Here is a 24,132-nt window from a genome sequence, read left to right as displayed (position 1 = left end):
GACAAACCACATTCTGGGCCAACAACTTCAGTAGAACAGAAATCATACAAATTATGTTCATGTAGACCAAAGTGAAATTAAACTGGAAATCAATAACAGAATGCTGGAAAATCCTAAAATATTTGACAATTAACCACCATACTTCTAAATAACACATGGGTTAAAGAAGAAATCTCAAAAAAAATTTTTTTTAACTGAATGAAAACAAAATACAACTTATAAAAATGTGTGGAATGCAATAACTGCAGTGTTTAAAGGGAAATTTATATCATATATAAATGTATAAATATTTAGAAAAGAAGAAAGGTCTAACATCAGTAATCTAAGCTTTCACTTTAGGCAACCTGAAAATGAAGAGTAATATAAACCTGAAGCAATCAGAAGGAAAGAAAAAATAATTACAATGGAAATTAATGAAACTGAAAACAGGAAAACAGAAAAAAAAAAAAATCAATGAAACCAAGAGCTAGTTCTTGAGAAGGTCAGTAAAATTGATAAGTTGCTAGCCAGGCTAAAAAAATGAAAGCGATGGAGGGACGGAGGGAGGGAGGGAAGGAGGGGGAGAAAGAGAAAGAGAGAGAAATAGAAAGATGGAGAGAGGGAGAGAATGAATGAATAAATAAATAAAGGACCATTATGATTGATCCATTAACATTAAAAGGACCATAATAGAATATTATGAGAAAGTCTATGCTCACAAATTTAATAACTTAGATAAAATGGACCAATTCCATGAAACACAATCTACCAAAACTCAAATATGAAAAAATAGATAATCTGAATATGCCAATCTCTATCAAAGAAGTTTAATCAATTTGATAACATTCCAAAGCAGAAAGCACCTGGGCCAGATGGTTTCACCGATGAATTTTGCCAAACATTTAAGGAAAAAATTATACCAATTTTATACAATCAATTCCAGAAAATAAAAACAGAGAGAACACTTCCTAACTCTTATGAAGTCAGCATTACCATAAATACCAAAATACAAGGATATTACAAGGAAGAAAAATACAGATGTATATTTGTCATAAACATACATATAAAATATTAGCAACTTGATTCTACCAATGTGTAAATAGAAATATAATCTCAATCAAGTGGGATTTATTCCAGGTGTGCGAGGCTGGTTCAACATTTGAAAATCAATTAATGTAACCCATCTTACCAACAGGCTAAAAAATAAATCATGATTATTATATAGATTCAGAAAAAGCATTTGACAAAATTCAATACCCATTCATGATGAAAAACTCCCAGCAAACTAAGGGAACATCCTCAACTTGAAAAAGAACATCTCCAAAAAAACCTGCAGCTAGCATCATAATTAATGGTGAGAAAACAGATGCTTTCCCTCTAAGATCTGGAACAAAGCAAAGAAAATCTGTCTCATCACACCACTTCTATTCAACATCATACTGGAGGTCCTAGCCAATGCAATAATATATAACTAAAAGGCATATGTATTAGAAAGGAATAAATAAAACTGTCCTTGTTCACAAAGGCAAAATTGTTAATTTTAAAAAATCCCACATAATTGACCAAAACACTCTTAAAAATAATAAGCTATTATGGCAAGGTTGCAAGATACAAAATTAATACATGTACAAAAGTCCATTGCTCTTATACACCAGCAATGAACAATTGAAATTTGAAATTAAAGACACAGTAGCACTGACATCAGCACCAAAAATAATGAAACGCTGGGATATAAATCTAACAAAGATGTACAAGATATTGTATAAGCACAAAACTATGGTGAAAGAAATTAAAGGATCTAAATAAGTAGATAGTCCACGTTCACTGATGGGAAGACAGTATTTTTAAGATGTCACTTCTTCCCACTTGATCTATAGATTCAACGCGACCCCCTTCAAAATCCAAGGAAATTATTTTGTGAATGTGTACAGATGGGTTCTCCAGTTTCTATGGAAAGACAAAAGACCCTGAATAACCAACACAACCCTACAGAAGAAGAACAAGCTTAAGGGCTGACCTTACAGACTTCAAAATTTACTATAAAGTTATAGTGATCAAGATATTGTGGGATTGGTGAAAGAACTGACAAAGAGAAAGAAAACACAAAACTATAATATATAGGGTAAAATCAAATGTGACTTTGGAATTGGAGAGGAGTTATAGATACAACACTGGTCCATAAAAGAAAAACTTCATATTTTAGATATGATTAAATTTAGAACTGCTCTGTGAAAGACTCTACTAAGAAAATAAAAAGACAAACCCTAGACTGAGATAAAATATTTGTAAAACACGTACATTATACAATAAAGAGCTTGTATTCAAAGTATACAAAGAACTCTTAAAACTGAACAATAAGAAACAACCCAATTTAAAAATGGAAGAGAAATCAGTATAGACACCTCACCAAAGAAGATACCCAGATATCAAATAATCATATGAAATGCTCAACACTGGCTGTCATTAGGGAATTTCAAATTAAAACAAGGTGATTTTGAAATAACTAAAATCCATTCAAACTCTTGTTAGTTTTTAGTGGGAATGAAAAAATCCTACAGCCACTTTTGGAGACATTTTGGCAGTTTCTTAGAAAACCAAGCATAGTCTCACCATATGATCCTACATTTGTGATCTTAGGTATCTGCCCAAATGAGCTGGAAGCATAAAAACCTGCACATGAATGTTTACAGCAATTTTATTCATAGTTGCCAAATAGAAGCAACCAAGATATCCTTGAATAGGTGAATGGAATTCTGCTACATTCATACAATGGATACAATGGAATATTATTCATCATTAAAAAGAAATGAGCTATCAAGCCACAAAAAGACATGGACAAAACTTAAATGTGCATTTTTAGAGAAAGATGCCAGTCTTTAAAGGGTATATATTATGTTATTCCAACTGTATGACATTCTGGAAAAGGTAAAATTATAGACAGTAAAAATATCAGTGTTTGCCAGGGGGTGTTGGTGTGGAAAGGATGAATAGGCAGAACACAGCGGGTTAAGGTCAGTGAAACTACTCTGAATGATATTATAGTAATGGATACATGTCATTATGCATTAGTCAAAACTCACAGAACTGTGCAACACAAAGTGAACCCTGATTTAAACTATGAACTTTAGTGAATAATAATGCATCAATATTGGTCCATCAGTTGTAACAAATATATAACACTAATGCAAGATGTTAATTATAGGGAAGCTGAGGGAGGGAGAGGAAAAGAGTATATGTGAACTCTCCTATCTGTTCAATTTTTTGTAAACTGGAAATAGAGCCAAAAAATTCTACTAAATTAAAAACAAAACTATTCCAGGCAGGAGGGCTGGAAGGACCTAAAGCAGCTAAAGTTAGAGGGAAGAATCAGGTACCTGAAAGAGCAGGACCAAAGACAGACTGGAGGGAAGTGAGGGTTTGGAGACCAGGAAAGAAAAACTAACCTTCCTCCAAGTGAAAAGTGATTACAAATTAAAACATCTATTTTTCATGTATATTATCTCATATAATTCTCCCCCAAATCCTCTGACATAGAGTATTTCTGACTTTATCTAAGCTTAATAGCAGTTAACGTGTCCAATACCACCTAAATAATAAGCAGGGAAAGACAGAACTTATTCTATGTCCTCTTAGTAACAGTCATACAAATGCAGACGATAGTCTAAGTAGAGGGCAAGGGGTTTATTTTCTACTAAGAAATTATACACACACACACACACACACACACACACGTGTGTGTGTGTGTGTGTGTGTGTGTGTATGCATGTGGAAGTGAATATGTGTGTGTGTATTGTACATCTTTCTAGGAGAGGAAAAGCAATAATCCTGCCTCTTCCTTGAAACAAGTCCCTTAATTGGCTCTTATTTATTTATTCTCATACACTGGAAGAGAGTAAGGTGCCTTGGTGTGCCTAATCAGAGGAATTTGGATAAAGTTAAAATAGTTTGTGTAAAAGAGTATCAGTTAGCAATGCTGGGGAGAAGGGTAAGGGATCCGGAACACAGAGAAAAGTTGAGTGGGCCAATTATACATGAATGAAAGAATCTGGGTGTGGTCCAGAATAGATCAAATTGATAGGCAGTAGAAGTCGTAGGAAAGGAAATAATATCAGGATCAAGAATTCAGCAGTTTTGGAGACCTGACTCAAGTGTAACCCCCAACATGAGAATGCCAGTGGGATTTACAGAGAGGGTGGGAACTCTGAGCATACCACCGAACTTGGTGGAGGCTCAAGCTAGTTAATTCTGATATTAAAGTAATGGTTATGCACAGGAGATTGGAGAACGTAAGGTCATCCCTGGGGCATACTCTTGACTTCCAAATTTACTGAAAGCATATTAATTGTATCTGCTCTAAGAGATCCATAGAAACATTTCCTTCAGCAATCTTTGAATAAACCCAAAGGTTTTCATTCACTTTTCACTAACAGTATTTCATAAACATCTCTGAGAACATACAGACATAGGGAGTGAATTTAAAGTATTCAGCTAAATTAATAAATAACCATGACAACATGTCTTTGTCTTTTCTGTTACCTTGCATAATACATTGGGAATGTTTACTATATAGGGACACAGATTTTTGTTGATTTGTTCATTGCTGTATTTACACTGACTAAAAGAGTATGTGGTACAGGGGGGTTGTTACATAAATATTCATTAAATGATATTATATGCTTAGGTTGCTTCTCCTGTAAACTATATTCTTGAGTACCACTTCCAAATGAACACGATTTATTAGCAAGGTCAATTTTTTTTTCTCACTGAAGCTCTAATTTCTTATGCAGGGTCTAAAAATTGAAGCCATTTCACTTTAGCTCTTATCAAATGAAAAGATCCAGATCAAAATGGAGCTGATATATTTGTTAACAAATCACAAGGTAGACTGGAATTAATCACAACCCCTCTAAAGCTGTATTGTCTTACACTTTAACACATGTTCAAAACTACTTTTGTTGAAAAGAGTCAAAAGAGAAATTACTTTAAAAATCAGAGATAGGGATTTTACAACTCAACATACAATGAAACACATGTGCTGGTTAAAAGGTTTCGTTTTGTCTAGTCGTTTTCACTCCTATGATCACACTGAACATGAAATGAATGAATCAGATACTTCAGCATCTTGCTCAGTGGTTACCCAATAACGTCTCTAATTTTGTTAAAATTACTCTGAGAGGAAGATATTTGCAAACACAAATTACTAAGACCGAAAGACATTTTCTTTTCCCTTCATTTGAAAGTGGTAAAGCACAATTCAGTTGAAGATAAGGCAATACCAGATGGTGAGAAGCTAGAGAAGTTCTATAGTAAGGTTTGACTTCACCAACAATTATTTCCTAAATACTAATAATACTTTACACATGTGCAGTACTTTCCAGTTTTCAATGTCCCTATGCATTTGATCCTCACAACTCAGTAAGTAAGGCAGAGCAGATTTTATTAGCCTAATATAACAAAAGTAGAAATGGAGACTCAAAGAAAGTTTACTGATGGGATTGACATCACCTTAAAAAGTGACAAAGTCAGGGTTAGAATTCGCCTCTTTGACTTACATGGATGAGAATATTCACAGTTGATTATGATGCACCTGAAATTTTATATTATTTTATATAAAATACCCATTTAAAATAAATGATCTTATCACAGTTTCAAGCAGGATGTACTGAGGTGATCATGAATACTTTGGTAATGATAATAATAGTAATAATAAAAGTAATAGTAATAATAGTAGTAATATTAACATTTGTTCAAACCAAGTACAAATCTAAGCACTTTAGGTGATTATCCTATGTAATTTTTTCAGCATCCTCATAAGGTAGATGCTATTTTTTACACCTATTTAATAGATAGAGGTATTTAGGCTGAAACCATAATTGACTTTACAAAAGGACATAAAGCTTCTTATGAGGTAGACCTGGGATTTGAATTCAGACCAGAGGCCAGGTTTTAGTCACCATATAATTCTGTCTCCTGCATCTGACTTTTAACCACATAACTCCTCTGTGTTGCAATTTCAAATCTATAATGTGGGTGTGATTATAAGTCCTGTTTACTGGAAATACCATTGTTTTTAAATAAGAAAATGGACATAAAAATCATTTGCAAACTGCAAATATGAAACAAATGTCAGCTTTTATGAGTTAAAATTCAACTTTTGGAATGTTTGTCATTATTTCTTCTTTTCCTTCTTTTCTGTTTTTGTTTTTGGTCTCTAGTTGGCCACTTTGCCATACTAATGAGTGTAAGTAATGCGGTTAGGTTTTGTGAATTCCAGTCAGCTTCTCTCTGTCCAATGACACAGCTCCCAATCAAATATCTCTGATCACAGAGGGATAAGGGAAGTTGTGAATTTATAAATGTAAATCCATCATCACCGATGGAAAAAAATTTCAGTGGTGTATGCTGTATTGACAGTGGGCCGTTAACCTTATATTTACATATGGAGGATAGAATATTATTCATTTTATATTTTCATCTAAGTTATTCTTTAATAACTCTGAAACTTTAGTATTTGGGCATTGTTGTTTGTAAAATGTGAGAATTGTGTCTTTTTTCCCACAAAATTTGTTAAAAAGAACCTACACATTCAAGTTAAATATGGTGAGCTGTCATCAGCTTCTAATTGCAGAACTAGAGTCTTCAGTAAAATTGGACACTGGAACAAATCACTTATGGCACTTTACTCTTTTTTATTTTTCCCCTTTTGGTTTTAAATCTAGGTTGACAGGGGGACTTAACATTAGTTTTATGCGCTTAGAAATATGTGGCCCTATTTGCATTTGTTGCTGTTTTCTTTTTTCTTGCCTAAATGCAGGAGTTTACCTTGCAATAAAACCACTAAAAATGAAAACTGATATCATAAAATACCTCTTCTCATAAAAATGTTGAATAACAACTGGCATTGAAGACTAAAACAAACGACATGTGGCAAAACCTAATCAACATAGAACTAAACATCTTATCTCTTTGTCATCATCTATTAACCTATTTCATTTTCTGCCTTTTCCCCACATTTAATATTTGTTACCTTGTGGCTACACACATGTTGGTGATCAGCTAATTTATGCCTTATGTTGTATATAGAATTTAAAGGCTGCCAATAATTACAGTGGTAGACAAACTAGAGATTTTTCACTTCTCTGCTAAAAAACTAACCATGTGTTCTGCTTTAAAGCAATGTGGTTTTATTTTATGAATTTTCTGCAAGAAAAAAAAGAAAATCAGAGCTGTGAAATTTGCCATTATTCATGAAAAATTATCTGATGGAAAGTTGAGCCTCAAAGAAAGAGGGTAGGTTTTTTTTTTTTTTTAACTTGGCTTTAGCACTAGATCTGTGCTCAGAGAAGAGGATGTTAGAGTCTAAAGATCCCATCTTTCTGCAACATTTTAATAGGTGACAGATCAACACTGGCTAACAGGAATCCTGTTACTTAAAATGCCTGTGGGTTTCTTATTTGGACGTTTTATTTACAGATGAAATTAGTAATTTCAGGTTCGTTTAAAATTTGACCAGCTACAAAGAACTCATAGAAGCTTATCCTTTTAGTTAAACATATCAGTATTTCAAACATTCAGTCAAAAATAAATAAAATATTACTTTGATATTAAATTGAATTAAAAAGTATTTTCAAAAAACAAAGACATACACATTTAATCTTGAAAGCCAGTTACTTATGCCTCCATTTACACTCAGCATGTATATCTTTAGTAACTATTAATTTAATTATCTAATGAAGTATGGTGTTTTTCCTGGATTATATGGAGGTAATTTTCTGTTTATACTAAGAAAAAGATGATGGAAGAGCTTAAAAGTATATAAAAGGATTTTTTAATTAAAATCATTTTTATCTGAACTATTTCTAGTCACATACCAATAGTTTAGATTGTCCTTCCTTATTAACTGAAAGTTCAAAATTTTATATCCTCCAGCTTTCTTTTCTTTCTAATTTGCATCTTTATCCTCTCCTTTATTTCCACCCTTTCTTTCTTTTTTTTTTTTTTTTATTCCTAGCCTTGTTCCGAATATATTAAAAGGCAACTTATATTTGCAATGTGGACAAAGTTTTAGCATTATATAAATATGCATAGAGTCCAGAAAGTTTTTTTTCTTTTTTTTTTGAGTCCAGTCACTTTCAAGATACCTGTATTATGCCATGTACACTGAACATCTGTAAAGATTTTTTCCATTAATAATAGTATTTGCATACTTTATTAGGTTTAGTACAAGTTAAGCGGCTGTAACAAAGAGACTCCATAATACTGTGTTCAAATATGTAGAAAACATATTTCCCTCCCATACAACAATCGAAATTGAGCAGTCACTTCCTGGAAGAGCGGTTCTGCCATCTTTACTACCAGACTTCCAATGTTCCTTCTGGAGTTGCCTTTCCCCAAGTGCCAAGCACTCGGCAAGAGCATCTTTGCCCTTTAAAGTAATGACATCGAGTTGCTCAAAACTGTTTTTCCTGATATATTACTGTCCTAAACATACACACAAGGCTACGCCTGCCTACACGTCAGGTTATGAAATGTAGTCATTTCCTACAATTAATGCTATCAGATTAATGTACACACAACAAAAATTCAGGGAGTTCCATTACAAAGAGGAAGATGGAGAGAATGGGTACTGGGCAACAGTTACAGGCCCCACCCACTAAAGAACAACAAATATTTTTCTCCAGAGTTGAATAAAATGACTGCTTATTTGCTTATAACACTGCATTACTCAGTGTGGTACCATTTAATATGCATGAAGAATATTAAATAAAATATATTTTCCTCAAAAAATGTTTCCATGGTGAGAAAAAGGAATCAAGGCTCATTTTTCTTTCTTTTTTTTCTCCTACTTTTCTATTATATTGTAAATTCTTAAAGTACAAGAAATCTGGTATTCTCAAAAGAGCGAATGGTATTGTGACATAAATTTTAATCTATTTTCCAATAAGCCAGCATTGATTCACAGGCAGTCTGGAAAGAATTAAGACCCACTTGTTTTGAGCTTAATTTTTTAACACAGATCTACTAGAGGAGTTATAAGCCACGTCACCAAATTTTATTTGAAGGAATGTAGTATTTAAATATGGTTTAATTAATATCATGACAATTATTAATGACAATTAATAATCATGTTTGATTAAAATTACTTTATACATAAAAATTGTCAAAAATAAACTGTAATTACTGACAAATTCCTCAACAAAAGGGGTTAAAATATATACTTAGAAAACTCTTAAAAACCTAAGCTTTTAAAAGAGCATTATCATCTTTTCAATTATTATTCATAATTATATTCTAATTACATGACATAATTTCTCTAAAAGTAATCATACCTCAAATGTGAGTGTTTTGAACATCTTATGATAGACTTATTGCTACAATCACTCATTTTCCATTTTTGTTCACCTAGATTTTTTTAATCTATAATAATATTCACAAAACATATACAGCTACATAAATTATTAATAAAATTTATACACATTCACTAATAATAGTGTTTGACAGTTGTAAAATGTATAATTTTCTCTAATTGTGATGAATAAAGAAGCAGAACACTTCACAACAAATTTTTTTCACAGTAAAACTGTATTTTTGAAATTCTGAAACATTTGATATGTTTCATCTTTATATATAATTACAAAAAAGAGAATTCTGAGATTTTAAAAACTAGAGCCTTTTAAACTGAGACTTGTGCTTCATGTGTATATTACGCAAAATCATCAACCCTGCCATGACTATAATAAATAACAACTGTACCTAAAAGTTGTTATTTTATGAGGAAAACATCTGAAAATATGTAATGTTGTTAAAGTTTATGATGTATCATATTGAATCCTCCCCAATAATGGGATAGAATTAAGAAAAAGACTTTTTTTGTCAATTATTTTATTCTTGGAAATAGAAAAATGAAAAGAAAATATAGATGATCTTGTTACTGGAAGTGTTGAAAGTTTAAAAAATTTGTATTTTTATTTTGCTTTTAAATACAAACATGGCACCTCTTATAGACACCAAAAGAGAGATTCCCTATAATTTCTCAAAACTGAAAATGAGTATTTTCAGATCCTCTCAGGCAGTCTCATTTAGTTTATTTCAAAAAAATTGGAGTAAAGCAAAAGGCTAATAAGTTCAGTAATGCCATTTTTTCTCAGACGAAATAACAGATTTAATTCATAATCTTGAAACGCCAATGAAAGCAGAATTACAATTTCTGAGTTACCATCCATTATGACAGCTAATTTATCAATTCAGAAATGATGCAATTTGAGTTTGAAACTAGGGAAAATGATTTATTCACCCTACAATATATTTCATTCATATGCCACTAAAGATCGTGGCTACTGATCTTGTTTATGAATGACTTGAGCTAGATTTAGGCATGGAAATTCAATGACTGTGTCATAGTATGAAATGTCAATAACTGTGTCTCAGAAATCACACATTTATGAATAGAAAACGTTAAATCTCAAATGATACTTGACCTTTTTTCTAATCCCCTCACATATTTAACAGTTCTATTATCTAACTTAGAGGTACACGGTAGTAAAAGGGAAGAAAATAATTACTTTTATAACATTTATTTTTAAACCAGTAAGTATATTTACTAATGGGAGATGGTACAAACAAGGGGAAAAGGGAAATACTAAGTGTAAATATTCCTAGAAGAAAAATGGAAAAAAAAAAAAAAGCAATGGCTAAGTTTTAAAATTTCATTTCATCTAGTCATTCTGTGATCACATGCTCAGTTCCCACCAGGAACAAAACTAAGCACAACACTGAGTACTAAGTTATACAAGATACCTCATCAAGAAAGTCTCCCAACCACAGAGGGCACTATGGCTATAGCAGTGAGTAGCAATGATTTCATCTAAGTTACAGCAAAACATGATTTCTTGAACTTGGGCAGAAGTAGCAGAATGAAGAGAAAGGTAAATAAAAACAATAAATACCTGGGATATATAGCATTTGGTAACCAATTGGTTATAGGATCCGTGGACAGAAAAATGTGAACGTGATTCTAAAATTTCCTTTTGGCAACTGAAGAGATGTTGTTAAATATCATAATTGGATGCTATGCCATTAAAAATCATTAAAAGATGGGAGAAGAGACGATGTCTCTTATGGTGTTTGCCTGTCTGTCTCATATCGCCAGTCTGATTAACTCTAGTTCTAGTGGCAGTCTTCTTCAGGTCCAATCTATCTTTGACATTGTTGCTTAAGCTTCTTTAACTACAGTCTTAATAACCCTATTTAGTTTAACTAATATGCACATTTACCCATAAAGTCAAAACTATACTGATTTTCAAGATCCTCAATTATCTGGTCTCAAGCTGTCTTTCTCCTTTTATTTCCAACATATCTTCAACTTAATTCCTCTTATTAAATTAAGAACAAAATCTCCCAAAGCAAAGTCCCTGGCAGGAGGTGAGCAAGGAAGCAAAGAATAATACAGAGCTATTGGTTACTCATCATACATCTGTCTATAAGAGGTGCTGGTGCCAGAAATAGACAGCAGTTTGAAGTAACTGAATGCTAATCAAAAGAAGAGATGCTTATTCATGCAATACAGGCCAACTGAAGTCTGGGAAGGTAAAGTATACTGTCCTTGGTATGCATACAAAACCTTCCATGTAACAAAGTCTACTCACCTCCCAGCCTTATTTGCTTTCAACATGCCTGCTTTGAGTCTGATGCTCCAGGCATACCAAACAGCTTGCTGGTACTAGAATATGCCTGACCCTGTGGTTTAATAGACAGCTTGAATTTAACATGCCCAGAAGAAACTGTTTCTCAACACTAATCTAATCATCACTATAAATGGAAACACTATGTTTGCTCAGTTGCTCAGTCTCTAAAACTTGGAGTCACCTTTGAGTGACTTATTTTCCATGTCCATTAGCCAATCCTGTTAACAATACCTTCAAAATGCATTCTGAAGCTGACTGCTTCTCATTATATAAATGCTACTACCCTGGTCCTAGCACGGATATCTGTCATGTAATTATTGGGAAAACTTCATGCCTTTTTTTTTTTTTTTACTGCTTCCACCCCTGCCTTGTAATCTTATCATACATTAGCCAGGGTTCTTTAAAATTTAAATCATATTAAAGCAATCTTTATTCAAAATCCTCCAGAATCCTGAATTTTTCCCATGCCCTAAAAGGCCATTCCTATTCTTTTCCACTTCCCTTTTCTCCTCTCATGTCTCTTTCAAGTTCTAACTCTCTCTCTCTCTCCCTTACTCACTCCATGTCAGCCACACTGGCCTCCTTGCTATTTCTCAAACATGTTAACCAAACTCCTGCCTCAAAGTCTTTGCCCTGTTTCTTCTACTTGAAAAGTTATTCTACCCTGCTTGCTCCCTCACTTCCTGCAAGTTATTACTCAGATGTCATCTTCTCAGTAGACTAGCCTTATAAAATCATACCACTTATCCCCTTACTCTGCTTTGCTTTTCTATACAGAATTAATCACTATTTGAGATATTATATATACGCTTATTTTTTGATTGTCTTTTGTAAGTTTTATGAAACCAGAAATTTTGTATGTTTTGTTCAGTACAGTGTCTGCAGGGTCTGGCATTCAAAAATTATTGGCTGTCATCAGAAAATCTACAAACAACAAATGCTGGAGAGGGTGTGGAGAAAAGGGAAACCTCTTGCACTGTTGGTGGGAGTGTGAATTGATACAGCCACTATGGAGAACAATATGGAGGTTCCTTAAAAAACTAAAAATAGAATTACCATATGACCCAGCAATCCCACTACTGGGCATATACCCAGAGAAAACCGTAATTCAAAAAGACACATGCACCCGAATGTTCATTGCAGCACTATTTACAATAGCCAGGTCATGGAAGCAACCTAAATGCCCATCAACAGACGAATGGATAAAGAAGATGTGGTACATATATACAATGGAATATTACTCAGCCATAAAAAGGAACGAAATTGAGTCATTTGTTGAGACGTGGATGGATCTAGAGACTGTCATACAGAGTGAAGTAAGTCAGAAAGAGAAAAACAAATATCGTATATTAATGCATGTATGTGGAACCTAGAAAAATGGTACAGATGAGCCAGTTTGCAGGGCAGAAGTTGAGACACAGATGTAGAGAATGGACATATGGACACCAAGGGGGGAAAACTGCGGTGAGGTGGGGATGGTGGTGTGCTGAATTGGGCGATTGGGATTGACATGTATACACTGATGTGTATAAAATTGATGCCTAATAAGAACCTGCAGTATAAAAAAAAGAACAAAACAACTAATACTAAACTTTCATTGGGTTATTTGTATGGAAATATGTTAATATAAATGTTTCAGACATTACATGAAATTTCTAAAAATCTTATATTTGTATTTGTATGGAAATATGTATGGAAATATGTTAATATAAATGTTTCAGACATTACATGAAATTTCTAAAAATCTTATATGTTCTGGTATAATGTTATAAGTAATAATCCTAGTTATTACTTTAAAATGTATATCTCAGAAATAACTAATTTTCTTGTCAACTGCATTATTATGAACTTTCATCAAATCTTTAACCGTGGTCATTTTTAAGTCTTTTGTCATTTACAGACAGTTCTGGGTGTACTCTGATGATTTTGCAAATATGTTCCTATAAAAGGGTTTCATCTTCAAGAAATTCATGGAAAAGACTCTGACAAGTACAGGTTTCTGGTAACTGACTGTACTGCTGAACTGAATGAATAAGCATTTTCAGAACTCTAATGAAAAACTGATGAACTCATAAAAGTGCTAACAAAAGATCAAGATGAAGAAAAAAATTAATTACATGGGACTGAGTGAACTGATGAGGATGAGTATAATTTTTGTGACTTTCTGTCTGAATTAAAAAAAAAAAAAATCCCACAAGGACTCAGAGGCAAAGAATATACAAATCAATTTTCACTGCAAAGTAAAGGAGCTGTTTCAGTGGAGGATTACTGGACTGAATGTCAATATTATGACATAGTATGAGTGTGTTTCATGTTTGGTAATTGCAATCATTGTTGCTTTTGTTGTGGTCATCCATGTACAATGCTTGGTGTCAGTCTATTTATCTCTTGTAAAAATAAAATACAGTATGTGTGTGTGAAAAAAAAAAATTATTGGCTGATTAACAGAATAAATAAAGGAATGCATTATGCCTAGCAGCCTGTTTCAGATGTTTGTGTCTCTTCACAAGCTTTTTCTTCTGCCTGGAAAGTGCACGGTCTTCCAGGTCCCGACCACCTGGTGAATAAATCCTCCTAAACCTTTCTAGAGAATTAGAATATTGTCTTCCTTCTAAGAATTTTTCTGGACCTCTCTTCAGGTCAAACTCCCCATTCTTTCCTCTGCCCACCTATGGTAACCTCTGTGAACTTCTTTGGTTATCTCCTGTAACACTTAGGTGTCTTTAATAATTTATATCTGTAAAAGCACCTTGTGGATCATTCGCACACCCGAAGTACAATGTCTGCCACGTAGTAAGCACATAATGATTATTTGTTAAATTGATATATGAATGGAAATGATCTATGTTCAACATTCTTCTCTTTTTGAAAAGGCAATGGATGAAGAGATAAAGCTAAAGACCCTCATGTGTTAACTTTATTTTTGTGTCTCTAATAACTTATATTTAATAATAATTGTAATAATCAAAATAATAATGCTGATGACTTGTTGTATATTGCACTGTTCTAAGGGCTTTTGTAAGTAATAACTCATTTATTCAATCCTTTGAGTTGACGAGCTAGTATGATGTTAGTTTTACACTTGAGGAACTGAGACATGGGATGTTAAGCGGCTTGTCCTCACTAATAAGAATGGACCCAAGTATCTCCCTCCAGAGACTCTCCCTTCATCACTACTTCATGGTACAAAACTATTTCCTTTTATTTTATTCCAAGACGTATGAGGAAAAGAGGTTTTGACAGAGATAAGTGCTAACTGACTAGCAAACTAAATCTCAGAGGTATTTCCATACGTCTTGCATGATATGAATCTATTTTTGTGGTTCTAATTTTTTCACCCAAATAATTGGACTCTATTGGTCTCTGATATGTATGTGTCTTAACAAGGCATGTTCTACATGGTTGGTTGTCTCTTTAATTTTAAAGATTTTACTGTTTTTTAATTGAAGTATAGTTGATTTACAATGTTATATTAGTTAAAGGTGTACAGCACAGTGATTCAATCTTTTTATAGGTTATACTTCATTTAAAGTTATTATAAAATATCAGTGATAGTCCCTGTGCTGTACAATATATCCTTGTAGCTTATTTATTTTATGCATAGTAGTTTGTACCTCTTAATCCCCATTCCTCTATCTTGCCCCTCTCCCCACTCCTCTCCCCACTGGTAACCACTAGTTTGTTCTCTGTAACTATGAGTCTGTTTCTGTTTTGCTAGATACATTCCTTTTATTTTTTAGATTCCACATATAAGTGAAAACATGCAGAATTCGTCTTTCTCTGTCTGATTTACTTCACTAAGCATTATACACTCTAGGTCGATCCATATTGCTGCAAAAGGCAAAATTTTATTCCTTTCTTATGGGTAATTCCATTGTGTTACATATTTTTTATCCATTCATCTATTGATGGATACTTAGGTTGCTTCCATATCTTGGCTATTGTAAATAATGCTGCAATGAATATAAGGGTGCATATAGCTTTTTGAATTAGTGTTTTTTTTTTTTTTTTTCAGATACATACCCAGGAGTGAAATTGCTGGATCATATTGTAGTTCTACTTTTAATTTTTTGAGAAACTATCATATTATTTTCCATAGTGATTGCACCAATTTACATTCCCACCAAGAGTGACTACAATTCCCTTTTCTCCATATTCTCATCAACATTTATTATTTGTTGTCTTTTTGACAACAGCAGTTCTAACAGGTGTGAGGTGATTTCTCACTGTAGTTTTGATTTACATTTCCCTGATGATTAGTGATGTTGAGCATTATGTCATTTTTTATTTATTTTGTTTCATATATGTATACATATATGAAAAACATTTCATAGTTACTTATAGTCCAAACCAAAAATTATACAGGTGTGACTGACAAGGCCTCTCCCAGGGATAGGTAAATATAGCTTATTATTTTATTCCCATAAAATATTTTAAGGGATAATTATATTAAAAGGAAAGTTCCTCAACACATTCACAAATAAGCATAACCCAATTTGTTGTATTAAACTGTCCTAAGTAGGACAAATCTGGGGGGCATATATGGCCTTGATTTTAGCTATAGGAACTCTACTATATTTAACTTTCCCTGGTCGTTCAAGTCCTAAGCAAGAACTTACATTCATTTTAATCATTAGCCTCACTATGTTAGAGAACAGTTAAGAAATGAGAGATGATGACATGTTTTATTTAGAAGAAATCCAAAATGAATGTGTATATAAATTATTAGATTTAATAGGTGAATTTAGCAGGGTAGCTATATATATCTCAATTTGGAAAATGATTAATCATATTTCTATACTGAACAATAAATGTTTAGTAAGGTAACGGTTGAGACTATCGTTTTTTAAGTTTCTCATTATGGAAAATTTTAATTTCATAAATATGTAGAGACTATTATGTTAAAAAAAAATGTACTTTCTGTTCTTATCAACTCATGACCAATCTTGATTTGTCTACAGCTCTTGCCAATTCCTACCACTTCCAATTTACTTTTTAAAAAAATCAAGAATATTATTTCATCTTTAATATTTCAGTACATATCTGTAAATAAGCACTCATCTTGAAGCATAATCATATTTCTATTATCAAAACAAATTATAAAGGATTTTTTTTTTCAAAATTTATTTATTTTTGGCTGCATGGGGTCTTCGTTGCTGCACGTGGGCTTTCTTTAGTTGCAGTGAGTAGGGGCTACTCTTTATTGTGGTGGCTTCTCTTGTTGCAGAGCACGGGCTCTAGGCACATGGGCTTCGGTAGTTGTGGCACACAGGCTCAGTAGTTGTGGCTCACGGGTTCTCTAGCACAAGCTCAGTAGTTGTGGTGTATGGGCTTAGTTGCTCTGTGGCATGTGGGATCTTCCCGGACCAGGGATTGAACCCGTGTCCCCTGCATTGGCAGGCAGATTCTTAACCACTGTGTGACCAGGGAAGCCCCAAGGATAATTCTTAGCATTATGAAATATCCAATTAGTGTTCAAATTCCCTGATGGTTTCAAAATTTCTTTTACAGACTGTTTGTTAGAGTCAAGGTACAAATAAAATCCATACACTACAGTTGGATTAAATAAACTCTCTTATTTCCAGCCCCTTTTTTCCTAAATTTCTATTTTTTTTTCCTTGAAGTTTATTTGCTGAAGAGACCAGGACATTTGTTCTGTGTAATTTCCTGGAGTATAAAGTTTGCTAATTGCTTCCCTTTAGTATTGTTTAACTTGTATTCTGTTTCTTATCTTTCCTATAAATTGGAGTTAGATTTAGAGGCTTGATCAGATTCTGGTTTAAAATTTGGTAGTACTATAATACTTTGTAGGTGGCGTTGTGTATTTTAGTCCTCAGATACATAATATAGTCAGTTACAGAAAGTATTGCTAGAATGAAGCCTCCACCTATGTTTCTTTGCCTGCTAGATTACTCTGAGATTATACTGAATCCATTTATTGGTGCCTTATTCAGAATACGATACTTCTGTTTTATTGAAAACTGACTGAAATAGAATGGCTTATGTTAATTTGCTAGAAAATTGTCAAACATAAGTGATCAGGAAGATTCTTAATTCCTTGGTCCAGCTATTTGCTTTTTTAAAAAAATTTACTTTCTCTTAATATCATTAGTTGTCAACAAATCATTACATGTGAGGCATATATTCAAAAATTCTTTTGATCCATAGTTCAATGCCTGAAGATCTAAGAGAGGCATGTTGAAGCATCTGGAACCTAGGGGATAAACTGACTACAACTGTTGGTCATTTAGTTTTCTTTATAGCTCCTGTTCAAAGCAAATACAAATCCTGAGATGCAGTTACTTGAGTTTTCAAATTGTCCAGGACATAGTTCACGTCTATTCCTGAGCATAGATTTCCTCTTCTTCCAGATTATTAATCATGAAACATTTACTTAATTGTAGAAACACTCAGTGGAAAGTCATTTATGTACCCTTACAGATAATTCTACTCTAATGAATTCAATGCCATGTGTGTGGTCACCAAACTTTATTAAAGAATTCTGAATGCAGTCACTTTGGATTTTTTCATAAGGGTTATTTACTGTCAGTTCTAAATGGACCTTGGTGATTTGCATGGTTTATTCAGCATGTCACTTGAAATTAAACTAATGACTCTTTAGAGACTACAAATATGAAACAAATATTCAGAAAACATTTTGCCTAATAGCACAAAGTGCTCCATCAGGTGTAGGCAAAAATAGAAAGAAATGCAATTTGAAGGCCTAAAACTCAAAGACAGAATCATATAAGGGGCTAAAGAGATAACTATAGAAGAAGCAGAGATAGGGAAATCAAAACCTCCGATTTACATTTGAATGGAGTCTAAGAAAGTCAACCTATAGACTGAATTAAATTTAAGAAAGCTTTGATGAAGCATAAGGACACATTAAAGACTAAAGTGGCATGAAATAGGAAGAAAATGAAAATGTAAGACCTGCTATACAGACTGACTGACACAGGCCTAGACTGCTGAGCTTGCTGGCTTGAACATCTACAGCTCTCTGTTTTCCCAAAGTTAAAACAATTTGTTTCTAAGAAACAAATTTAGTCTCCCAGTTTCTGGGATGCGCCTTGAACTTATATATTAAGTAAACATAAGAACTCTATCAAATTCTCTAGAACAAAACCTGTCTGACTCTAATTTTATGTCCCTGTTCTGCTTAAGGGACTTGAGCCATATTCCTCAAACCTAGTCATTATATTTTCCCCAGTATAAGGAAGGCACTCTATTCCTCTGTAAAATTTTCATCATTTTTATAGCTCAAGGACCTGAGTTTTTCCTGCTATTTAGCAGCTCCTCATGTAAGAGCCCTGTCATGTTTCCCTCTTTGCCCGTCTATATAGTTCTATTATCACCTCGTCCTGGACTTCCAGTTGGTGCTGTGGAAATCCCTTGTTAGGACTTCTCTGTTGCCATGTTCAGTTGCTATTTGTTTTAAATAGTGTGTTCTGCCTGCCACATCTGATTTCTACCTGCAGTTTGATCTATCCCCAAAGACCTGTTCTATTTGTATATCCACTAGGATCCAGTTTGAAAATGTCATCTCCTTTTAAGATGGTGATTCTAGGCTACTTAAAAAGTATGCACAACTGTGGTCAGTAAAATGACCATTTTTTTCCCACTGCCCCACAAGAGCATCCATGTTCCACTGGCATCTCGGTGACTATGAATTGGAAATGCTGCTGCAAGAGAAACTGCCCTCCCATAAACACCCCAGAGTAAACTCTGTATGCTGTCACTGTGTAGAGCCACTGCCCCACTCCTCCTCCAGAACTCTACCCAACCCACTCCTCTCTCTCAAGAGGCCATGATAACAGATAACTCTCCATCAGATTGCTCCTCCCATATTAGTATCTATAGGTCTCTGCAGGAACAGAGGATCTATAAATCCCTATACCTTATCTTTCCTTCCACTGATGCTTGGAAGGGGATAGAATATTGATCCAGCTGCTGGGATTGGGGCTGGAGTAGAAAGGGTGTGTAAAGGACACTAGTGTCAAAAGGTAGCAATGACCTGAATCAGAATTTTAGGCAAGTTTCCAGAGAAGCACTGCTGTACATGTATTTATCAATTTATTTAGTCACTCAATATATACTTCTTGTGTACTAACCATGAAGCAAGCACCATAGTGAAATAATAATTTGTTTCATAAGTATTATTTTTCCACTTAGTTTAAATTATAGATTTAATAGGCCTTGGTGAATAAGATATCCAATCGTTATCATAGTACAATTTCTAAGAGAAAATTCATTCCAAGTTCCACCAATCAGGCTATCACAGACTTACTAGAAAGCTTTTGCAACAGCACTCCAACTCATAACTGTGAGTTATGGTGGATTAATGGTCTGGAGTTATATCCTCGTGCTCATTTATTGACACTACCTAATGTCATAAGTAGTTTACCATTAAAGAAAGCCATGCCAAAGGCCTGCCATCAGATGCCGTCTCCATGGATTTCTCTCTTCTAGAGGTCCCCAAAATATCAAGATTCCTGCACATGTCAGGAGACAGTCTTTCCCATTCACCTGATAAGGCTGCTCAGATCCAAGAGTCTCCATTTTCTGGAGGGACCAGGCAGAGAGAAAAGAAAAATATTTCCATTCTACCCACAGGGGTAGTTTACCAAATTGCTGTAGATTATAACTAAGTTCAGGGGAAAGGCTTCCCTATATCTGGAAAAAATAGTTCTAAACCAGTAATATTCCAGACAAAAACCATAAACGTTATAACGTTATTCACCAGCTCACTCAGTAACCAATCCTTCTGTTAACTTTTTATGAAGCCATCAGGTTTTCCCTTAGGATTCTCTAATTTCTCACCCAGTTCAGCAGTATGATCTAAAATTTATCAGAGACCTGTGCTTGTCAAAAGGGGCTTCCCATGACTCTTCTTGAAGGTGAAGCAGTTTGCAAAAGCATAAGAGTACAACAATAACTGTCTATAAATGACAAAAGACTTAAGGCACGATTAAACACCTGATCACAACGTAATCGATAAAGAAACTTGGTTACAGTAACTGGAATTATGACTGATGTAGTCTTAACCCTTAAAAACCTTAATCTCTGGCAAAAACCAAGAAGCAAGTAATTTTGAATTGTTTGTCATACCAGCATTTCCTGATTGGAAAACTTATACTTTAGTCTTCCTCTCTTAAGAAAGCAAAGGTAGGTAAACTTAGCCTCGCCTAGCAATTAATGCTCCAATATTTTATCTTGTTTGAAATGACCCAGATAGTCAATGAATTCTCTTCATTTAACTTAGTTTAGTTTCAAGTTACCAAAATCTGGAGAGACTATTTTAGACAGACATTCCCAAAACATAATTATTCCTATAGAGTTTACCTAAAAGCTCTTATTTACATTTACTTAAAGTTTCATCATATTATTTTCCTTGTTGACAAATTTGCAGCAGATGTAATAAGGTCTTATTTGACCTCTAGTAAACCTAGGTACAACAGAAGTAGAAGAGTTCATATTGATGACTCTAAAAAACATGTCTATATTAATCAAATCAACAAGCTTCAGCAGCTTCAATACCAGATAATGATTCAGTACTGAATGCTTCCCAAGTCAACCTGAATTTCATTCTAGGCAGTTTCTTTTATATTTCTGAGAATTTATATAAAGCACTTAATTTCTTTTAAGCCAATTAAACAGAGCTCACTCACAAACCAATCTGGGCCACACCATTTGAAGGCAGAGACGCATTCTATTTACAAGGTACACATAGACGTACACATATCTATACAGACATAGAAATCTGTTTTCCTGCTAGAGTTTTAAAAGGCCTTTTTCCCCACCCCCCCCAACTCTCAGGTGGATCATTTACATCTCAAAGGCACAAGTAGAGAAATACCAGTTCCTTCTAGAAAGCTAACTTCCTCTAAAAGCATTTGCAACAACCAGTTTTAGAATGTCAAAAGATTCCCATCTTGGCCATTTTCAGGGATTTTCTTTAGTTTCTAAATAGCAATCCAGTTTAAACAAATAATAGTAATAGACAATAATACATATCATTCATTCACATTAACAAGCCTCACTTTCAGAAGAACAGAAATCGGCATTCAAGTTAACCTTCACCGTGGCCCTTAGCTCAGACTCGGTGGCCTTTCTTAATAGGAAAAGCAACGGCCAGCCCACAGCTGCGGCCACCACCTTTAGCCTAACTCCTTTTTTCCCACTGTAATGGCGGCCAGTAACTCCACAACAGCCTTAGGGGTGTCCATGTGTCCTCCGTACCCTCTTGGCAGCCCCCATTCATCAGGGACAGCCACCACAGGACCCCACATGCTATGGACAACCACCCTAGGGTTCCCCTTGCAACTTTCAAGCCCCTACAACTTTGCATCCCCCATCCTTTTTTCCTGACATCTCGGCGCTCATGGGAGCTTCCTCGGCCTCCTGGCTGCTCTGCCAACTGCTGTCGGGCTGCACCCCGCAGACCTACAAGGCCTGTACTTGCACGTCCTCCAGACCGAAGAAAGAGCCCAGAGTCAGCAACAGACACGTCAATGGTTTACTGGATGGGGGAACTTACATGTGTGAAGCCAGGTCCTGGCGCGACTCCCCACCATGTGCAGCAGACGCGGAGGAAGTCTTCTCTCCCAGAGGCCGGGGAGGTTGCCAGTTATGGGGGAATTGACGTCAGGTTGGCTCATGAGTTACCAGGGAAACCAGCAGAGGCATGGGCCCCTCACCACCACTTTAATAAGCTATCAGGTGGAGATGTTCTGATCTAAAGATTAGAATAGTCCCAGCTGGGGTGGGGCAGGTATGTAGGAAGGTCAGCCATGTGAGTAGGGTGTAGGTGAAGTAGGCACTGGTCAAGCAGGGAATATACAGAGAGCAAGAGAACAGCCACCTTAAGTGGCCTGATCATACAGACCAGTAGAGTAGTTTAGACATTATTTAAATCTATATGGGCCCACCATTGGAAGACAACTTCCAATTTACCCTAAGCATTATTTAAAAGGCTATTTTTTGGTAGACAGAAGGAAGACTAAAACTCATGTATGACAGCGTTGTAAATATTTCCACTCAGAAAACAAAATCAAGACTCAACTCTAGTTGAGGAGAACATGCCAACTTTAAGAGAAGTTGAAATTTTGCACGGCCTACGTATCACTGGTTTCCTAAATGACCTAGGGTAAATAGAAACAGCCTTTTCATGTGGCTGCTCTGATTAAAGCAAGGTCTGTAAGTTGGCAGTATATCATCTGAAATTTCAAAGCGTTAAGTGGAAGCTGGGGTTTCTTTTCCTTTCAAAAAAATCCCCCTACTCTTTATACGTGGTCTATCTGAGTAGCTGGCATACAGATATAAAAATCACTGGGCACTAATCAGGAGTGCACTGGTCCTTATGGCAGGCATCAACTCGGTTACTGCCAGGTCTTTGAACTACAAAAATAAATAGAGAATAGAAGCGCATTGTATTGGCTAAGCCTGAGGCCCAGTCATCTGTCTTGGAACATATTTTGGTGAGAATGTTTAACTTGGATTCCTTCCATCACATGTGGTAGCTGCAGGAGTGAAAAAGGAGAGTAAAAGAACAATGTTAGGTGGTATATTTAATAGCATGTGGGCTTAGCAATTCTCAGGAAACTGTTACTTCTATTTTTCTCTTAGCGGCCAGAGTTTATGCACTTTGTTGGGATTCTGATCGAGTGGATGTATACTTTAGACAACATGATTCTATTCCCTCCACCCTTTTCCACTGTTTTACAAAGAGCTTAAATAACGAGCATAGACATTTCCCCAAAACACTATCTCCTAAAGGCAGCTAGCTAGAGCAACTCAAGAGTATTTTTTGGCATTCAATTTCACCAGGAGCCTTGACATCCCTGAATTAATGGGTCTCTTTCACTCTAAACCTGAGAGTTTGAAATCTGTGGTAACTGGCTGTTTGTTGTTTTTGGCTAAATTATCCTCTCCTCTTTCTTTTCAAGGCCAGTGTAACACAAACTAAAAAAATTCAGGCTCCCTCTGCCTTTTTATTCTTCTAAGTTTTCTACAATAAGAAAGGAGAACCCTTAATTAACTGCACTGTGTCCATAATAGAAAATTGATTAAAAAAAATATCTGTGGCTACAGGAGTGAATTCTTTCTAAAGACAGTGAAGCACTCAGCTGTTCTATATTAGAAAAAATTTTGCTTGTTTTCACAGCTGAATTATCTTACCTACTATGTTATTAGGGAGAGTACTAAGAAAATCAACTATGAGATTTTCAAGGGATTTTAAAGGAAAAAATCATACCTTCTAACAGTTAAGTTTTTAGTTGCTAGCACTTTTTTTTCTAGATCATGCAGCATATATTTTGTAACCCTCATGAAAGAGCATAAAATAAATACGTCAAGGATTCCTGTAGAAATGCATTCATTCAGCATTGCCAAAATAAGGGAAGTTGTTAGCTTCGCCCAGACAGATGGTAAGATAAAGTTATGAGCAAAATTATATAAAAATACCAAG

General features: G+C 34.7%; 2 long non-coding RNA genes across 2 annotated transcripts in view; both read right to left on the bottom strand.

Annotated features, from left to right (window-relative positions):
- The window catches only part of LOC309661038, a 570,380-nt gene that overhangs the window by 495,032 nt on the left and 51,216 nt on the right, over window positions 1-24,132 (bottom strand). The gene's annotated exons all lie outside the window — the stretch shown is intronic.
- Window positions 15,645-24,132, bottom strand: part of LOC309661032 — a 31,162-nt gene continuing 22,674 nt past the window's right edge. Inside the window, exon 2 of the long non-coding RNA XR_014263812.1 lies at window positions 15,645-23,185. This is a non-coding gene — a long non-coding RNA (uncharacterized lncRNA). The remainder of the gene's footprint in view (window positions 23,186-24,132) is intronic.

This window comes from Balaenoptera physalus (genome assembly GCF_965194825.1).
Source record: "Balaenoptera physalus genome assembly, chromosome: 5".
In the NCBI taxonomy this organism is placed as follows: domain Eukaryota; kingdom Metazoa; phylum Chordata; class Mammalia; order Artiodactyla; family Balaenopteridae; genus Balaenoptera; species Balaenoptera physalus.
Note: the sequence above shows the minus strand (reverse complement) of the source record. Positions and strands in the feature narration are given on the sequence as shown.